This window comes from Sinohyriopsis cumingii, chromosome 5 (assembly GCF_028554795.1).
Source record: "Sinohyriopsis cumingii isolate HCF-2022 chromosome 5, ASM2855479v2, whole genome shotgun sequence".
Taxonomy (NCBI): domain Eukaryota; kingdom Metazoa; phylum Mollusca; class Bivalvia; order Unionida; family Unionidae; genus Sinohyriopsis; species Sinohyriopsis cumingii.
The window spans coordinates 86944873-86965282 of record NC_142965.1 but is presented as its reverse complement, the minus strand read 5'-3'; the positions used below and the strand labels follow the sequence as shown (position 1 = coordinate 86965282).

The 20410-nt window shown below is 33.0% G+C and overlaps 1 protein-coding gene across 1 annotated transcript in view; it reads right to left on the bottom strand.

Annotated features, from left to right (window-relative positions):
• LOC149799678 (uncharacterized) overlaps positions 1-16715 on the bottom strand; it is a 258855-nt gene extending 242140 nt beyond the window's left edge. The window contains exon 1 of the mRNA XM_089959030.1: positions 16628-16715. The gene's annotated coding sequence lies outside the window, so the exon portion shown is untranslated. The remainder of the gene's footprint in view (positions 1-16627) is intronic.
• Between the last annotated feature and the right edge of the window lie 3695 nt (positions 16716-20410).

The following is a 20410-nucleotide window of genomic DNA, read 5'->3' as shown; positions in this document are numbered from 1 at the left end:
AGACAGTAAATATCACTTTGTGCCCATTCTCCACCTCTTGTATCGATATGTGTATTGGTATTGAAAAAAGTATTGATGCATCAATATATCAATCATTGCACATCTAAAAAAACATCACTCATTATTACACTCACCCACTACATTAATGATGAAAGCAAAGGTGATCAAAGTCAGATCTGAAATAAAGGCTCCAGAATGGCAGCAAGACCAGTCACTCTAATGCAATATCACCTCATTAATATAAGAGATTTCACTCTAAACTAAACTTGTTTACAATCTTAATAATATAAGCATATATTCCAAGTTTGATCAAAATACAATCAGAAATATGGCCTCCAAAGTGGTAACATGAAATGTCAATCAGGTGCAAGGTCAACTCATTAATATGCATGGTTCTTGCTATCGAACGTATCCACGATATTGATTGTATGATAAACCATATTCCAAGTATGATTGAAACTGGACTAGAAATATTATCTCCAGAGTGGTAATAATCAGTTGTTGGCAAACGGAAGCACAACACACAACAGATGCACTTCCATACTATTAGCTCCCTTGGTTCTACAGTCCAGTCAATCAAAAAAAATAAAAAAAATATTGATACTATTAGTTCCCTTGATTCTACAGCCAGATAGATCAAACCCCCACCCCACCCCAAAAAACAAATACTATTATTTCCCTTGGTTCTACAGCCAGATCAACAACACAAAATACAAAACACTTGTAGTGCACCATTAGGTTATAAAGTAACATGCCTAATTAAATATGTATCAGTGACAGAACATAATATTAGCATATCATTCCTTACCCATGCATATTTTGACCAAATTTTGTATACCTTCATTGTTCAACATAATATACCTGAATTTCTTAAAATATTAACTATAGTCTTAGATAACGCAAAAGTTTTATTAGTGGTACAGTACCGAAAAAAAAATTATTTTCCTGCTTATTTATTATCATAAGCAATGCTTCTGAAATCTAATCATCTTTTTTTCCTGTCTGGTGTATATGATAAACCTATAACACATTTAAACAATTCTTTAGGTCTAGCTTTGATCTGACCCATAAAGATAATATATTCCATTCCTTTGTTGTTTGCTTTTTATTTCCTATCAAATGTCACAAATGGGTGAGTTTTTAAAAGTTAAAATACTGTATATACTCATATACAAGTCCAGTCCAACTGCAACCCCACATCTGCCATTGCATAATGCTAATAAGTTACAATCTGTATTTATAGGTTACTGCATTTGTATGGAAAAATATGGAGTTTTTTGGCTGGAATACTGCATGACCTTGGGAGTGCAGTATATCCATCCGACAAAACAAGTTCATATTTTCCCATACAAATGCAGTAACCCTTTTATTAAATGCTCATTTTCTTATTCTACCTAAGGCTTAATAATATAAACAAAATACACTACAAGAAAGAACGTAAATGAATGAATGCCCGGTATTCCAAACTAAATACACAAGAGCAGTTTTATCATTACACAACATCATTACAAACTCGCACATAACTCCGGCCAGATAAATCTGAACTTAGTCGCATGCTCGACATAACTTTTGAAAGAAAATGGCATGTCGAGTTAAAATTGAAATTTGCAGTCATATTGTGAATGAATGCGCATTGCAACAACTTTTCCATCTGATCTGCAATGAATATATTTTGGTATTTTGTTTCGATTCGATGAAAGTTCGTGATTTTGGACTGGATTCATCTGTGCAAATTACGCATGAAATAGGTCGGACTGAAGCGGCGCAGGAGAAGCGTGTTTACATCTGCAAGTGTGTTTGTTCTGTCATTGACTATCTGAAATCATTATGTGGGAAAAATATGAAGTATTTCAATTGCAATTATCAAAAAGACGCTATTGAATTTGATGTTTATTTCATTTTGAGTACTGTAAGGAAGATGTAATTGCACTTGGAATATAGTCGAAATTACAGTACAATTTCGAAATGTGTAATCAAGCTTGAGAACTCATGACATGGCTCATGTAATCCGGATTTGCAGGACTAAGAAAGTACATTTTGTGGAAATTCTGGATGTAAAACTGTAAGGATATTTTTTTGACATTCTTATTACCAGCTAAAGGAGACAGTTTATGCCTTTATAGCTTGCATGTTATTTGTATGTACCAAGCAATTTTATGAAATCTGGCATCTATCGCCAAAATCTGAAACATTGTATCAAAAAGTTAATGTGGAATGTAGCAAAACAGTTGGTATGTTGCAGTCCACGAAACATCTGCTTTAGTTATTCAGAAACAAATTTAATCAAACAAAACATATTGCATCTACTATGCGAATGTACATGATTTGTTTGCAAAGTGGTTCCTAATACACTACTGGGCACACATGTCCTGTGCGTGGGTGCAATATGAAGGTGTGCAATATCATAAAATATTGAACGATTCTGATAATGTAAAGTTAACAGAGAAAAAAATGCGCATTAAATAATACATAATACATAGACTCTGATCGTCAGCGCATTAAATGATGGCAGATCAGGGTCTTTATTGTTTGCAGATGGACCTGCCTTATAAGTGAGTATATATGTAGTAAATCAAGTCACCTACTTCACAATTATCACAAAATGTAGTAAATACAGCTTAAAATTGTGAGTTAATTTACCTAAAACATATCTGCCATGTTTACACACAAATTTTTTATTGAATAAGCAATATTTCGCAAAATAAAGAAAATACCCAAACATCTCAAGGTGATTCTTTCCAAAAGAATGTTTAAAAAATAAAGCATTTACATCCAATCTGCTGAAGAACAGCATCCAATCTGCTGAAGAACAGCATTCAATTTTTTACTGTATATACATAATTACAAGTCCAGTCTAACTGCAAACATCATAGACCCAAATCTGAGTTTGCATAATCCACTGGTAGATCATGGTCTATTTTTATGTTGCACTGATTACTCAGATCTACACGCAGATTATGCGACGGCAGATCTGACTAGGTAAAATTAACAATTGGAACTGACTTATAAGTAAATATATATATGGTACTTACAAAATGACAAAATATTCAGAAGAAACCAGAAGAAACTTGAACATTTTTTTTAATTAACACGTTGGAAAACTTTTTCCACCAAACGCTTGAAGGTCAAAATCCAAATTTTCTTTGCTCATGGGAAAGAAGTCTGTATTGAGATTTTATGAAATTGCATACCACATGTTAAATGATTTCTATTTTATGATTGAATTTTGTTGTTGTTGTTGAAGGGTTTAACAGTATTTGTTAGCACAAGACAGGCTATACATGGTGGCCAGTATAAATGGTGGAGGAACAACCCAGGAAAAACCCTGGAAAGAACCACAAACCCACGGGAAGCTACTGGCAAGCTTTCTCACATACCCACATTGGCCAAAACCAAGACTCTAACCCATGCTGACAGAGGTGAGATAGCAATGATCCGTAATGATGAGCGCTTTAGACCACTAGGCACTCTACTGAATTTTTGAAGGTAACAATTGTTTTAATATAATGAATATAAGGAATAAACATGAAATGTCATGAAAATATTCTTAGCTAAGAACAAAACAAAACATAAATGAATCTAATATTTCCAACCATCTTCAATCATCAGAGTTAAACAAATAAATTAACTGAAGAGCAGAAAATACATTTACTGGGATTCACCAATCATCTAGCCTGACTCCCCCTCCAGATAAGTTAAAATTGGATCAGGTTAGTTCCAAGTTTGAAAACAAATTGACATCGTGTCTAAAAATTGTTATACAAAAACAGAGAGAGAGAGAGAGAGAGGGGGAGATGATAATGCTTTATGTTCTGCATGCAGTATACCCATGCAATCTTACCACATACATATATCAGCACCTTTATTTGGTGTTTATATATATATGGCATTCTCCTAATATATACATGTAATTGGTTACAGCTTCTTTCATCTACTGAAAGCCATTTCTGTCTTGTAGTCGATGTCACTGATGTCTAGCATTTTCTCATGCAGACATAATAGTTACATTTTAATTCAAATATATGCATGTATCTGGGATTGACTGGCTTTCAAGTTCCAGTCTAGGGCAGTTACTGAGGACAATTCTAACAAAATCAGCTTGTCAAAGATTGTTTTGATGCATGTCTCCAATTTTATAGGTGTTAAATGTTAATAACTTGTGAGATTTCTTTAACAGGTGTGCTGGAAAATAAAAGTCATTCATCTCTAGCAATTAACCAGGAGGAGGATTTCTTTCAAAGTTTGATGTAGGAATAGTGTAACACCCACAAGAAGTGTTTATGATCTGTTGTTCACATGATAATTACAAGAGTCCAGTACTTACTTACTGCGTGGCAAACAATTAACCAGGAATTTTCAATCTCAAAAGACGCCTTGTCAAATATTTTGATGAATGTCACCAATTTCAAAGGCAACTAAATGATAACTGTGAAGCAAATTATTAAATTAAGTAATCACAAATTCTTCTGGTATGAGTGTAAATAAATTAATACAAACAGTATTTATAGTCAAACATGACTGAATGGCTGTTCATGACTTAATAATAAAAATGACCAAGTCTTGCTTTCATTATTGCTGCTGTAGTTCACAAGCTCATGAGCTGTGTCTGCTGTTTTATCGAAGCAAAGAAAAGGACACTTGAAGTAGTTTCTAGGCCTAATCATTGGAATATAGAAATTTTTATAAAAGTCATCTTGCCCACAGCAAGTTGACTGGAACAATGAAATGTTTTTCGATCTTCTAACTTTATCTGCATTTAAATCCCTTCTTATCTACATATCTACATCATTCACATATGTATTTCTTGACAACTTTAAGTTAAAATAAATATAACACAATTTCCTTAAAAAAATACCAAAAATTTTATCTTATTTTAATACTTGTGTTGGGATATGATCTTTGGAGCAAGCTATAATTTCCCAAGGGAAAGTTCCATTTCTCAATCAGCTTGCCCTACACAGACTGAATATGATCAAATTTATAAAAGCCTGATTTAGGTATATCAAATCAATCAAATCATAAGCTTCTTGCAATGTCTACAACATTCATGGAAAAAAAATTTAACAAACAGAAAATGATTTTCTGTAAAACCAAAAGTGAAAGTCTGAAGAACAGTTTCATGTTTATGGGAAACAACTCAGAATTTTTACTACTAATATGCAGCACTACCACACAGTATAATTGGCAATAAATTTGATAACTGTCAACCAGTTTAAAAGGAGAGAACAAGGCTGGGAAAAGGTCAAATTTGGCTCAGACAAGTTTTCAACAAGTAAATAAAACTGAAGACAGAGACAGCAAAAAGTTGATTGCATCAGTTTGCAATACTTAATGTTCTGCAAGTTTTATACATATATGATGCAATCTCAGCAGAGCATGTATATCAGAACTTTAATTTTATGTTTATGTGTACCACATTCTTCAGCTACATTGATGCCAGTAGTTTTTTTTCATCTACTGATCCAATGTTTCACATCATGCTAGCAAAGTATCCATTTTCCACAGACATAATATTGTGAATATTTACAATTTGAAACAAAATGTTTGACAAAATAGGGAATAAATATTATTTTAACATAGGCCAAATGAAAAACTGTGTTGTTCAAGTTACACTGGGGAAAAAAATGGTTTATATGTAGGTCAGTAAAAAAAATTTTTTTTTTGTTGGTCTGGACAGATTTACATGAAGTGTAATGGAGCGGGGGAAGTGTCATTTGACTCCTGAATTTAACTTCAATCATAGTTAAATCCATTTGTGAATTTTGTTTTCCCACAGTTCGTAGGTCTTTTATCCAATAAAAAATGTTGGGCTGACAGAGGGTCAGCCAGCTAACCAGAACCACACAGACATTTTTATTTGGCCTTATCAGCTTCTGTGTCCTAAACAAACTTGTGACAGTTAGTGAGTAGGCTTCTGAATTTGCTAAGCTTGCAAATTCTTGGCATATCAAAAACTGTTTTGATGCATGCTACCAATTTCAAGTGACCTGGTGACAACTGTTAATAAAACACAAGTGAGATGTCTTTCACAAATGTGTTAAATGAAAGACACCTGTCTCCAATGATTAGCCACCTGGATTTCTTTAAAAGTGTGAAAGTCCAGCAACCACAAGCCATGATCATCATACATTTATGTAATAATTATAAAAAAACGTACATACCAACTAACTGGCTGAAAAAAAACCAGAGCAAAACAAGGGTTCTCGAATCATTCAGTTACCTAAAAACTGAGTTTTTTTTCTCCACTATCCTTAGCTATCTATCCATATCTATATCATTTGTAACTATATATATGCAATTTTAACCATCCTTTTCTTTTATCTACATATCTATCCAGGACTCAAGAAAAAGAATTCCAAATCACTCATCCCTGGAATGCGTGAGCTGAAATAATTCCTCGTCCCAGTCCTGATTATGCTCGATACAGTACACTTCTTCACTACACTGCTTGTGATTTTACTTAAGATCCAGAAGTACCTGATACAAGCTTGGTACATGTACTTAAATTGGTCAAAATACTGAAAATGGGTAGTTCTAATACACAGTGCTGTAGAGAGACATATACTAAGACACATGATTCATTAACTCAATAAATTTTACTAAATACATAGCCCTTAATATCTTTGTGGTTATTCACAACTGATTACACATCTTTCTGATTTTCATCTGGTTAAACATTTTATGCTTGCCCCATATCAAGATTGTGTGGCTTTGTTAATGTGACATCAAGGTAAAGATGCAAGCATATGTTTAATACTTTTCTCAGGAATTTGCATTTGAAAAACAAATTCCAACCATCAAACCTTCGTTCCAGTGAGCTACATGCAGGTACCATAAAAAGGAAGATTCCTGATTGTCACAAAGAATTAGAACATTTCTTGGTCATCACTCTCAATGCAAACACTGTTAAGAAATGACAGCTAATTGTGAAGCAACAATGATATAACACGTTCATGATATTAAACCAATTTTAGTATCAACCCTACATCAGTTATCTTTGCAACATGTTGAAAACTGAGAACAAGTATGCTGATTAGGCACAAAATGTTCACACCTGACAGCTGACACAAATCAAATGTTAAGCAATGTTGAACTCTGACACCTGTTAAGGGTAGAAAATATACTCAGATGTATTCTCAAGGTGTGATTCTGCATCCACTTGACCCAGGGACAAGTACATGGCAAGTTTTACACTGCCAAGCCAATTTTTACCCAGCCTAGATGAGTGGCTGAGTGCTCTTACTGAGCCCTGCTATCAGCATTTCCAATTTTAGGACAGCATTGTGCCATACTGCATTATTCCTATGCCAGGCCTTTTCTTATATATAAAAAACTTGACTGTTTCTTCAGTTGTGAAATACCAGTTTTTGTCTCACTAACAAAATCAGTCACTTATATGTTTGATTTAATTTCAAGGAACATAAGTGGATACATCCTGTGCCCAAAGCTCAGGCCATTCATTTGTGTCCACTTATTAACACTATGCTATGATTCATGCACAGCGACAAAGGACAACAAAATGCTCTCCACAGCATTTCCACTCAGTGTTCCTTTACATTTTCTGCAAACATGAACAGTTGCTTATGTACTCGATTTCTTTTCAATAATTTTGTATGAGCACAAGTGCCAGTATACTAGTGCCCAAAGCATGGACTACACACTGTGTAGCCGGTCAGTGCTAATTAACACCATGTGGTAATCATAACCACAAGATCTTGATTTACTGTAACAAGTACTCGCAGCAGTGAGTACATTCACATGATTTTTAATGCACAGTCAGTGTTTCCCTTTTCCCAAATGTGTGTTTCAGGGACCCCCAAAATGTTAATTTGACCCCCTTATTCTGACATCAAGGGGATTTTTGACTCTCAGTCTTTCATCCCTAGGGGATACACTGACAGTTGAGTAAATATGATTAAAAGGACTAACTTTTTTAACATAAATTTTTTTTGTAGCCAATGGCTGGATATGGTCAATTTTATTTTATGACATGAAGACTGTTTTCCACTTAAATAACAAAATAATTCATGTGAGATAACATTACAATGAATCCGAGTTGTCACTTTATATTGCTACATATCACAATAAAAACATGCATGTGCCATACTGCAATGCTTTTTTTCCTTGGCAATAATCACCTCTAATGTACTTACTGTATGTATCAGATGGAAACAATATCACAATGATCTTTGGATATGTACCGAAATTTTCATATATACATATTTAACAAGACATGTCTTACAAACTAAATCCTGTTATAAGAGGCAGAAGACGTACAGTAAATGAAGCAATCACAAGCTGAGGTAGGTATGACATGCACATCAAAGTAGATATGCAGCAAACCTAGCAGATACATTGGGGGGGGGTCTAATTATTTCACTGAAATTTATCATTCCACTTAATGTAGAAGTTTAGAAACTTTGGTAAAAATTGCAGGCATACAATAGACACGTCTATCGAATGACACACTGTCCAGTCTTGACATACAGTACAATAACCGCATAACTATTATGGGTCATGGTACTCCATGTATCAAGTATTATGACTCGAGGTCTTAAGATATATAACAGAAAAAAGTGACACGAACAACAAAAATCAACAGGCAATTTATTTATTTACAATACAAAAGTGAAAATTCAAGAGACTTAACAGCATTGTGAATTAAATCCCAAATATTCCTAAATGTTTCATTACAAGTCCAGAAATACACAATATTTTTAATGAATTTCAATAATCTCGAATGTTCCTGACATAACACTATGAAGAAATCCAGAATGTTTTGAATGTGTTTTGAAAAATCCCAAACTAGTGTTTTAGTCCAAAAAGTCAACAAGCCCTTTGTAATTCTAATTAATAATGTTAATAAATAATTCTTCAATAATTATATCTGAACACAACTACAAACAATTCCAGAGACTGATCATAAAAAAGGACTGAAATGAATACTTGTTTACAAAGTCCCTACATATAAATATTTCACCTGACCGGCAATGCAATAATTATTTCAACAGAAAAACCCAGGTCTTGAACTCAAATTCAAGAAAGCATCTTGCTTACTTCTTAGAATCATGACAAAATGACCTGGTATGCACAAGCCTCAACGATGGACAAGAATTACAGACACAACATAGATATATATAACATACACTCCTGAGGGACAAGATAACTTCCCAAGGAATTGTCATATTTTAAAGTAGCCATAATTACAATGCCTAAAAGGAAAGGTTTGAGGTTAAAAATGGTTTCCGTAATTTATATACCAGAGTACATGTACCAGCCTAACCTCAGCAATTTTTAGAAATGACCAACAATATTTGACAGAACTTTGCTATTTGTGTCAGTACTTGCTGGTCTCATGTCAAGCAGATTCTACAAACTTTCTTCAGACTCTAATCAGAGGTCCAATTACCTGGCAATTGTTTTCCTCATATAAGTACAGTGTACTCATCATTTTGAAATGTAATTAGTAACCATCAATTAACTATGAATTCTGAACATATTTTTTTAAAGACTCATAATTTGACAATGAAAATGAGCCACATTTGTTTGTTATTGACAACATACTATTCAAAGTGTATAAACAACCAGTTGTTTCTTTTATTATTTTTCATTTTATTAAAGGCTTCCAGAACAATGTACTCTGATTTAAAGTTTCGGTGTGTGCTATTTATCTACTTAATACATAACTTTTGAACATTTTTAACTTTACCAGGCAATAAAATACAGCAATGAAACCTTTGTATGTTCTCTGTGGTCACTTTTTAGCAATCAGAATATTTAAAACACTGATGGTTTTGGATAAATGAAATGATACTACTACATGTAAGATGAGATAGAAGAAAAGAAAACCAAATACACTAGTTACAGCTGTTCATAGTCTTTTTTTTTAACAACCAAATCTGTAAATATCTTCATATTTTAATTACAAATTTTATTTTCTTTATTTGTCGCTAGAGAATTTTTAGTTGTTACTTATATGATTTCTTTTAAAAGCATTTTAACTATTGTTACTTCTGTTTTAATTATTACTACCTGTGAAACATCAAGGGACATAACTACTATATTATAAGCATTTACCTAAATCTTGGCATTACCTAAATTGTAGTTGCCTCCCTTGACATATTCATTGGCTCTACTAAAGAGTTGGTTATGACACAAATTTTTTTTTATTACTGTGGTATGCTGAACAAATGAGAATTTTTGCATTTTTAATCTAAAATTGTGAAATTTTCCAAAAGTTGATTTTGGTCCAAATATATTTCCCAACATCCTATTCTGCCACCATGGTGGCATATGTGACAATATCAAACATGTGATTAAAAAATTCTAGTTCTAGTTTTAACTTTCAAAATTGTATAGCAAAAACTTTTTAACCCCTTTTTTTAATTATTTTGTCATGAAAATTTGAAACATGCTGTGAATATCATAAAATTTGTAACAAGATTACTCAGGAATTTCCCTACCTCCCTTACTGATGGAAACAAACGACCGAAGTACCAGTACAGTGAAAAAATATGTACCACTGAAGAAACATGGTAAACCAGTATACTGGCAATACTGCGCATCTCAGATATACACTGTATAGTGAAACTCATCAAAATCAAAACATCAGCATACCAGAATCTCCTCAAGACCAATTTTGTTGCCCATATTTTGCCTTTCTTAATATCACCATTATTCCCCCAGTAAACCAAAACCCTTCAACTCTGAACACCAAAACAAATTTTCATCGCAAACACCAATTTTACATTTAACAAATCTCATTATAATAAAACTCAGTTGAAACTTGGTAACATATTTTAGATACTAAATTCCTGATAGACACAAGAACAGATTAAGTGCAGATAAGTAATTTAGTGGACTGACCTATGAGACAAGGATTGAGAAAAAGTGTGAAAGACACAAGAAGTTAAACTATGTCAACACGGATTAGGGATGAAAAGTGAAAGACACAAGAGGTTAAACTATATGTCAACACGGATTAGGGATGACAACAGGCTAATCTAAGTCTTTATACCATGCACAAGAGTCAGCTTGTAAGGATAGTTACATGGATTAATAACTAAATATTTACAGGTAATCCATTTGAGAAAGACTATGTTTATCCCAAACTGTGATTAAAGCTATTCATCTGATTACATGATCAATAGAACATTGTATTATAAACTAAATATAAGGGCTTTATTAACCATACACAAGGCCTACATTTTTACGCTTTGCCTACAGTGACTGACTAAGCAATATTATAAACATCTCTGAAGCTGCCCCATTCACTATTAATACAGACATTGATAACACCACTTCAGGATGATAATGAGAACAATACTCCCTTGGCTCAACTGGCTCATAAATTATAAATGGACACTGACCGTGAGTGCATATATAATCTGATGATGCTCTTGTTGAGAATAATTCTGATGTCTGGGACTGTGAACGTGCGTTGCGGTTTCATGAAAGCAACCAGGCCAATGATGAAATCAACGAATATGATGAATTTATGTTCTGATCCACCTGGCAGTGACCTGACATAACATTAAGTATTAGATATTATAAAGAACTTTAAAACTTCGTGATAGCTAAGGATGATCGTTATCTGGCCAGGTCACAAGAAATTGAGTCATTAACACAACACACATTAGTAAGAGAATAATAAAAGAAACAACAAACACTCCACGTCTTCTTCATGCCAGCTTCTTGAACTGTGAACATTATCAACAGTACAAATTATTTAAACATGGTGGAGTATCATTCATAATTCCAATGGACATGGAATAAAGTTATAAAAGTACTGTATCTCATTCCTCAAATATTTTTTGTCACAAGGACTGTATTTCTATCTGGATCAACTGTATTTATTCATGCGACAGGATATAATTTTCAGTAGGAATGTACAGTGTCCAGCTAATTCTTCATTAAATAAAATTTAAAAACTAATATTTCTTCATAATGTGCACTCTTACACACAGACACATAAATGCTTTCTCTACCTCTCTCACTCATCACACAACTGCTCAGAGACTCTGTTCACGTCTGCAAAAAACCTCAATAAACCAAAAACTTCTCAAAACTAAGAACAAAAAATTTGGGTCCCAGTGGTTTTCAATTTTGATGCTGTTCACTGTTTTAATATTGGGGAAACCAGACAGTGTGTTACTATTATTAGCAATACAAACTATATTCAGCAAAGAAGAATGGATACATTGTGATTTCAGCTGTTTCTAAGACTAAACGGCAATAAAGTAGATTTTTTTTTACACATACCTTCAGGGTTCTCACCAGATTTCAAAACTGTTGAGTCATTTTATCCTTGACACCAAAATCTAAAGAGTCAAAATGAAAATCACAAGAGTCATTTGGGTTTTAGTCATATTTTAGTAAATTACGCCAGGGACAAATCAAGGGTAATTTAAAGTGATGCTATGGCCCAAATCAATGTGTCATAATATGCACAGGCTGGAATTTCCATACGTCAGAAATGGTTCAAATTTAAATTCAATGCATCAAAAGTTGTGGGTACACATCTACTGAAAACCCTGCATACTATATGCACATTTTGTATTCTGACAGGCAATGGCTTCCACAGATTTTCTTACAATTATACTAATGAACACAATACTGATATGGGGTAATGAATTTACATTCTGTACATTATCTCTTCAAGAAGAGATATGTCAAGTGATATGCAAGAGTGTTTAGGTCAAAATCAAAATATGACAAGTTGTTGTTTCTGTCAAATTATCTGACTAATAATCAACAATGTGACAAAACAAGTGACCCAATTATTGGTAGTTCCAAATTGAATAGGCAACAAGTGTGGACTGAATTTCAATGAAATGTGTGCACATTGTGTGTGTGTGTGTGTGTGTGATTTGGATTTTTAACGTAGCTTTAACAGGTTTTCAATGAAAGAAGCAGAAATAATGTAATACATCATGCTCTAGTACAAAGAATACTGTCAAATTAAGTTTAATTGTTACTCTTGCTTAAAAAGCATATGTACTTTTGTATGTACCAACATGGTATACCTGTACATCCACTCTTATTTGAGAGGTGAGAAAAGTCTACTGACCTTTTCAAGACACTTGCCCAACCATAAGAAATAAATATTATTCTAATTATTGAATACAAATGGGGAAAGAAATATGTGGTCAAATCAATGGCAATTTTGTGTCTTTAGTAGTCATCGCAGCCATCACAGCATAATTGATAGAAATGTTGTTCACTACTCTATTCTTACAAAAATATCCATTTTGTAATGAGTCTCTATCAGCCAAACACATAATAATCTAATTATAGCTTAATAATTTAATGTCATTATCCATGAATTAGATTTACACAAGCACTGGAATACCCCATAAAATTCCTATATTTAGAGCACAATAATTTGAATTTAATGAATGGTTGCTCAAAACTTTCCATTTAGAGAAAAACATCAAGAAACTGAGCAAGCATATTTGATGATACAGACTGGTTTACAAATATATTTATTTACTATCAGTTAAAATAGCAGTTTTTTGCATGCATTTATATAGAGAGAATATCAGCTGTTGTGGCTAATCATCTAAAGAGAATACAGGTTAGACATTTTACAAGTACTTCATCGGTGGGACATGAGAGAAAGAAAAGTGGAAAGACTAAAACAGAAGCATAAAAGTGAACCTTCTTGAAAAAGCAGCATGAATCATTCAAAAAAATATATGAGAAACATTTCCAATAGGCAAATTACAGCTGGAATATAATCAGTGCAGTGGACAATTTTGTCACAAATATTGACACAAAATCATCTTTAGTAGCAGGCACAATGGGAACATTTAAGAAACAATCATAAAGATTAATGACAGAAATCATAAACACATTTAGTGTGTAGAGAAAAAGATAAAAGTAGTTATGTGCAGGCTATATCAATAAATCAAATATGATTTTAATGCACCAGATAATTTAAGATCTGATGAAATTTGTTTTCTTAATTTTATGTTAAAATACCAGAAATTAGTATAATCTTTCATGTAGGGTCATGCAGCAACAAAAAAGTTAATATGGCTGCATCCATGTAAACCAAATATGTTGAGCTTCTCTCCATTCTATAAGGATTAGTTCATCTCCATATTATGCCTATAATGTCAATGAAATATAATTTGATTTGGCATATCATTTTACCTTTAACTGATGTGGATAAGATATTCTGGAATGATACATATATTATAGTAGAAAAATGCTCTATCAAATGTGAAACCATAAAGAGAAAGGGCAATAATAATAATAATAATTTACTTAAAGTGTGTAGCACAGCTATAAGTCCAAATAGTAATCTCCAAATGTGCCCTTCCACTAAGCAAAACCAAAAAAGGAAGCAATACAACTTTTACACATTTCACAAAATTCATCAATTGATTTTAATTATACTCCCACTTATTCTATCTCTATCTTGCATGCACACACACATACAGGAGACATATATCTACATAAAAAACTTCAAATACTGTCCTGCTGTAAAAGGCATTTTTTGCAGACATTTTTAACTCTTCAAAATTATATTTCACTTAAAAAAATCGTTATATTAATACAAATCCTTTCTTCATGTATGTGCAGGTGATTGCTTAGTGAGTGATGATGGTACATTCCTATATTAGTATCTCAAGTTGACTAAAACCTGTACAATTCTAAAAACTACATCAATATTAAATTTTTTAAAATCAGTTTAAACATGCTTATAATTTGGAGGAAAAACAATCCCAATTCTACATCAGCACAAAAATTTCACATAATGTAATACAGTCCAAAGTATATGACACCAGCACCTAAGTGTCATCCATAAATAAAATTAAGAAATACTATTATTAACTAGTTCTATAAATGTGATAAAAAAATGTTTGCAAATTTATTTGAATAAAGCAGTAACTGTGACCAATGATACCCCTTTTTGTCTTAACAATGTTTTGTTATTTCAACATGTTCAATTAAAAATTATAGTGGTCACCTGTTTGTTTTGTATTATGGTTTTATCTTTTTCCTGCATTAATATGTTATCTAGGCATTCAATTCAAGGAAGTTACAGGCAAAATGTCTGGTCTACTTCATCAGAGTAAATGTACCTAGAATGTGATTGTTTCTGCAATAGCTCTTCCATCCAAATGACATAAGGGCCACAAACTTAATATAGTACATCATACAAGAACAGATTAGTTTTAAAAACTATACGTAATTTTATTTTCCAAATCTTTTTTTTACATTGTTTTATTTCCGGTATTCATGCTTGATATACATTTATGCCCCAATAGTTGCATTTACTCTGAAGAACACTTAAGTTTTGAACTCCAGACAAGTGTTAAAGTAGATAAGACATGAAGAACTTGAGACTTCAAATAAAAGTAGGATTGCCATATGTCCTCTTTTCCTGGACAAATTCTCTTTTTCTTTTTTTACATGTATAAAGATAATTGATACAGATACACCCACTCTTTGGAGTGTTCTCATTTTGAAAGTTCAAATATGGAAACACTAATAAAAGTTGGCATTAAATATTCAGCATGGTACTTAAATCATACATGGGGGGGAATTTTGGAATTACAACTTCATGGTGGTTATAAGTTATGAGCTGGTTTTATTAGAAACACCAAAATACGTATATATTGGTGTACATCCTGATATTGTGATACATGTTTTAATTATAATGATAAGCAAATCTATGATTTAAGTGATTTTGATATGAATTATTGACTTTTTACCAATTTAGTCCAATTCAAGTAATGATGTCACTCAGTCATACATTATTCTACTCAACAGGACAGACATGATAAATTGCAAATTGGTACAAACTTAAAATGTAACAGTGAAATGATATTTGTGTGAATCCAAATGTGTAGTTACATATTTTCAGTGGAGTTATTATCATACACTTGTATGTTTTTAAAGTAAATAATGACATAGCTGACACACACAAAAAAAACAATGCAAAAGCTGTCCAATCAAGTACAACCATGTGACTTCATTGCATCAATGGAGCCAAACACAGAAAAATGTAACTAATTCCTAAAAAAAAATCACTTAACTTTTATATTGATTTGTCTATCATTATTCAAACTCATATAAATCATAATACATTTATCTCATAAATATTATGAGTTAAAAAATGTATTTCGGTTTTTGAGCGTATTTTGATATTTTTGGTAACCCGTTAATAGTGACTAAATGCACAAATAGTATAAAACAATTAGCACGGTGTCATTGAGGGGTTTGCTTTCACATTGCTTGAGTTAGTTACCTTGTGTTAATTGGGAGTTGAGGAGTATGTTGTCACGAGCTTCCCTCTTTTAATTGAAATGAAAGAATCGAGAGACTGTGAGACGAACTTACCGTTAGCTTTCAGGTAACCGTTACCCACCCCACCCACTTCCTTACATAGAGGAACGCAATTAGCACACACATCAGCTGCAGAAGCAATACTAGAGGACAAAAGACATGACTCAGAGTGAACTTATCGATCATGGCATGAATCACAACACAACCATGTAAAAGATAAGAATCTTTTCTTAGGCAACCAACAATTTTACAAAAGCCAAAGCCTGCAATTGTTTAGATAATTATCCTGAATAAAATATATGTATCGTATATAAAGTACATTATTTACCTTTATGGTTGGGCTGTCTCTTACTACGGACACTTTGCATGCTTGAAAGACAGCGAGTTATTTCGCTTTTCCGCCATTTAAAAACCCCAATAACAACTTCCGGTTTTTGCGCCTCACTGATTGATCCCCCGGATGTATATATGACAGGTGCTACATCCGTTGACCTTTCTGAACTGAAAAGTATCTTCGTCGTTGTGCAGTGAGGCTTATCTACATACAGTCTATTTAAAAGATTTAAAAATTATAACGTTTGAAATTATATCATAATATTATGATGTGCATTCTGGATGATTTTGATTCATTAAAAACAAAATAAAATTAATTTTAGATATTCAAATATATTATATTGCCCAAGAATGAAAACAGCTATATATGAAAAAAAAATATGCAGCTGGCATTACATGGAATGAGGTATATACACCTAATCACTTAGAGAACAATCAAATTTTAATTCATTTTGATTATTAATTTTATCCTGGACTAGTAAAAAATGATTACCCAAACCGGCGGGGTGTTCTTGAGTGGGGCCCACTCCCAGTAGATTCATGCTTAATCATTGCTTTTTAATATGCTTAGTTTGCGTACATTTTTAGTTATGCGCTGTGTGTATTGTCCAACTGTACTGCATATATGTATTATGTTGTGTGTATTGTCCAACTGTACTGCATATATGTATTATGCTGTGTGTATTGTCCAACTGTACTGCATATATGTATTATGTTGTGTGTATTGTCCAACTGTACTGCATATATGTATTATGCTGTGTGTATTGTCCAACTGTACTGCATATATGTATTATGTTGTGTGTATTTTCCAACTGTACTGCATATATGTATTATGCTGTGTTTTGTCCAACTGTACTGCATATATGTATTATGCTGTGTGTTTTGTCCAACTGTACTGCATATATGTATTATGATGTGTGTATTGTCCAACTGTACTGCATACATGTATTATGCTGTGTGTTTTGTCTAACTGTACTGCATATGTGTATTATGCTGTGTGTTTTGTCCAACTGTACTCCATATATTATTATGCTGTGGCTGTTTGTCTTGCAGATCTTGTTTGTTTTACTGTCATGTCGGTAAATTTGTACAAAATTAAAAACGTTTATCTTGACGGAAGACGTTTTTGGTGTTTGGTTTGAAATATGCAAGATTAAAAGAACATAAATAATCCTCAGCTAGACTGTAAATGTTCTAGTTGAATAATTTTGAAGATGGACCTGAGGCGGACGGTTATAATCGCTATAGTAAAGTGTATGTCAACGTTGTCATGTATGAGTATTTGCTCAAATTAAATTAAATTAAATAATATTTGGTGTTCTAAAATTAAATACTAATATAGTTTAAACAACGAGTATTCGATCATGATTACTGAATGATCTGCATCTTTAATGTCATCAAAAAAGAAACAAATGATCGATTGCTTGTACAAATTTGGCCAGACACTCAACTGTGCCAAGAAAAGAGTACATCGGTTCTATCATAACAGGATAAAAGGGCAGTATGAATATGTTTTCAACCCGCTCACCTTTCAAAAATAACATCACAACGAGCGAAGTTTGATCTGGTTTGTACTTGGTCACTTGGTAATCATCCTTGCATTTTCATTGTTGGCATGAATTGAATCAAATTGCATTTCTTAATGTCTACTTTCTGGAAATTCCTTATTAATCTTGGTTATATTTTTAACCCTTTGAATGGAATATAACAATGCACACGCTACAAATTGGTTTTGATTTTGCCCTCCACGTGTATTAGAATAATAAATTACTTCTTTGATGTTTGAAGTCCTGCTCGTAAGAGAATTCAGATAAAACATGTCCCAATTCCGCATGAACTTCCAGCTTCTTGTGCTTCGTCTCATAGGAAGCAATTTGTATTACCATCTCTAAGTGAGTAGAATGTTAAGTTGTAACAGAAAGTTTTCTCTTATAATATAATTCTCATACTAAGCAATAAGGCGTTGTCAGGACAGCTTGCAAGTCAAATGCTTAAAAGTGTGAAGTTGTATTACATTTGGTCCTTTTCCTATCTTTAATTTTTTCTTGCCAGGACATTTTCTTTCTAGTTTGGTGGTCACAACTTAATGTTTTCAACTGATGAAATACATATACCATCTATGTCAGTTTTCATCGACTACTGGAACATGTTGGATCAGTAGCATATTACAGAATGAGATCACGTCATTATGCTGGTTTGGACATCTGTCTCCTTTGTTTGTCTTGCATCCTTCTTTCCATTTCACGTAATTATAACGAGCTCTACCCTTTTTTGTAATATGTGCATTGGGAATTGGTTCAGTATATGATGGTGTTACCAGATCTGGTTAAACATCCAATATTGGGTTGAATGGTTGACTTAAAATTATTTAAAGTGGACGATTAAAGATGTTTAGCGTGTATAGTGGTACAAGTCTATCATATCTACATTCTACTGTCCATCTTTCTTCACTTCGTCTATCATTTTGCTGAAAATGTTTAAGGTGAACGATTAAATGTTTGTCATTCATAGTGGTACAAAGTTCATCATAACTGAAGTCCACTCTCCATTCTTCTTCATTTCAATTAATCTGCTTTGTTCTTCTTCATTTATTAGTTCAGTAAAAGTAACAAAGCACATATAATGTATAACATTATCCTCTAGATATTAGGGTTTTTTTAGTCCTCAGATCCTTGGGTGACATGTAAATCTTCTAAAGCAGTAGCTATTTAAACAATTGCCATATGGGTTAGTCGTCTTTCTGTCCGTCATATTACCAACCACAAGCTTGTCCAGGTGGATGGTGTGATATTTCTGCAACATACCTAGAACTTTTGTTACCTTCATACTCTGCCATATTGCTTTCTAAAGACCAGAACTGTAATTCATTTTGATCTCGGTATCTTCCTTTGCATTATTTTCAAACTGGGACATGCCACTGATATCCCTGCATTTGATAGTTCCACTGGTTTATCATTGTGAGAGCAATTCAAAGGATCAGCCTCTGACTGATCGTTTTCAGAATATTTTTGTAAATCAAAGATTGTCCGTCCCGTTGATATAATTGTTCTGCTGAATTTGGTCTCTTTTTTTTGTAATTTTGTTTGGGTCATCGTTTGTGTTTTCACGTATTCCTCACCTTTTGCAGTTTCTATCTTTGGATGTTCGGGTGCTGCTTGTATTCGTTCTGTTTCCAACTAATTTTCATTTTTACTTCAAAATCTGTTAGTGTATAGTTATCTATGATGGGAGATAACCATAGTCACTCTGCATATTTGTATTTCAGTTGGTAGCAGGAAGATCACATTTTAATGGAGTGTGGTCACCGTTACTGTGTTTGTTTTTGTTTTTGCTAATGTGCTATTTTGCATTTCAGAGGAAAGTTTCTTTTCAGTGTTGCAAGATGTACTTTTGAACTAAAGACGTTTAGATTTCGTTTACTTTTATTTTCTTCTCTTCAATGCATAAATTGGGTTTATAACTTCTTGATTTTTGGTTAGCAAACAATGTCGGTCCCAAATCAGTCACTGAAGAATCAGTCACCTCTGTTGATAGATCCCCACACGTGCCTCTAGTAGGATCCCCAATAGCATTACTTAAACCACCCTTTTGTTCCGTATATACAGGTTGGTATGTGCTACTGCTGTTTAACATGCTATGGCTATTTTCAACTTGGCCACAAGCGGTAATAATGTTGCAATGTTCTATAACTGCTGTCAAAATCTACTATAAGGTATCGTCCACTCTGCTTGATACTGTCTTCATATATTTCTTCACACAATTTCTAGCTTTTATTTGT